Source organism: Theropithecus gelada, chromosome 17 (assembly GCF_003255815.1).
Source record: "Theropithecus gelada isolate Dixy chromosome 17, Tgel_1.0, whole genome shotgun sequence".
In the NCBI taxonomy this organism is placed as follows: Eukaryota; Metazoa; Chordata; class Mammalia; order Primates; family Cercopithecidae; genus Theropithecus; species Theropithecus gelada.
Genome location: NC_037685.1, coordinates 71,930,922 through 71,932,442, shown reverse-complemented (window position 1 = coordinate 71,932,442; position 1,521 = coordinate 71,930,922). Strand labels below are relative to the sequence as shown.

At 41.7% G+C, this 1,521-nt stretch overlaps 1 pseudogene across 1 annotated transcript; it reads left to right on the top strand.

The window, feature by feature from the left end:
* Window positions 1-530: 530 nt before the first annotated feature.
* Window positions 531-1,115, top strand: LOC112610971 (annotated as a pseudogene). The gene has a single exon (XR_003116516.1). The product of XR_003116516.1 is annotated as a selenoprotein K pseudogene (transcript).
* The last annotated feature ends 406 nt before the right edge of the window (window positions 1,116-1,521 follow it).

Here is a 1,521-nt window from a genome sequence, read left to right as displayed (position 1 = left end):
AACATTATAATAGTTCCAAAGGTGATGCACATTCAGTAGAAACCGTACTTCAAGTCTCCATACAACTATTCTGTTTTTCATGTTCAGAATGTTGTTCCCATAAATTACATGAGCTATTCAACACTTTCTAATAAAACAGGATTTGTATTAGATGACTTTGCCCAACTGCAGGCTGATGTAAGTGTTCTGAGTGTGTTCAAGGTAGGCTAGGCTAAGCTCTGATGTTCAGTAGGTTAGGTGTATTAAAAGGACTTAGGATGTTTTCCCTTCCCAATAAATGCATCGTAAGTAAGGAAGCACCTGTATCTGATAGAGGTCTACCTTTACCAATTTAAACTGTGACAAATTTAATGTTCCTGTCTTGCTTTTAAATTGGAGAGCAACAGCAGATCCCAGATAAATACCGAAGTTAGCTTTGTGTTCTTCACTATTTATTGAACAGTTCAGAGGGCAAGGAAGCAAAGAGAAACGCTCTGAGTGTGTCTTTGCTTGCTAGCTCCTGAATTCTTAACAATTCTACACCACTCCGAAGCGGGGAAGTGGGGCAAGATGGTTTACATCTCAAACGGACAAGTGTTGGACAGCCAGAGTCAGTCTCCATGGAGATTATCTTTGATAACAGATTTCTTCTGGGGAATAGCCGAGTTTGAGGTTTTGTTTTTCAAAACTCTGCTTCAGCAAGATGTGAAAAAAAGAAGCTATGGAAACTCATCTGATTCCAGATACAATGATGGAAGAGGGCCGCCGGGAAACCCTCCTCAAAGAATGGGTAGAATCAATCATCTGCATGGCCCCAGTCCTCCTCCAGTGGCTGGTGGATGAGGAAGGTAAACGTCCACTCTAAGAAGCAGACAACTGGACATGCGCATTCATAGCGAAGGAAACCATCAAGAAGTGGAAGGCTGGCCATGTTGGAGCAGTAGATGAATGTCTTTGTCTAAACAAGGACTGCTCTGTGTCCTCACAGATGAACTAGGTCCTGCTAGGAATTCCCTCTGCAGGGAACTGGCCTGATTGACTTGCAGTTCCATAAATGCACATGTTTGCCTCATTACCTTTTTTGTATAGTTTATTAAAGTATTAATATAGTTTTAATAAGTAAATATTCTTAGGTTGCAAAAAAAAAAAAAAAATCTGGCCAGGAGCAGTGACTCACACCTGTAATCCCAGCATTTTGGGAGCCCAAGACAGGCAAATCATGAGGTCAGGAGATTGAGACCATCCTGGCCAACATGGTGAAACCCCCTCTCTACTAAAAATACAAAAAATACAAAAATTAGCTGGGCGTGGTGGTGCACACCTGTAGTCTCAGCTACTCGGGAGGCTGAGGAGAATCTCTCAAACTTGGGAGGCAGAGGTTGCAGTGAGCTGAGATTGCGCCACTGCACTCCAGCCTGGTGACAGAGCAAGACTCTGGCTCAGGAAAAATAAAAAATAAAAAAAATTAAAAAAACCATTCTACAGTGGCCTTCCTGTATTTTTATCTGCTTTTTTTCTGTTCTATTCTCTGCTTTAGAGTCA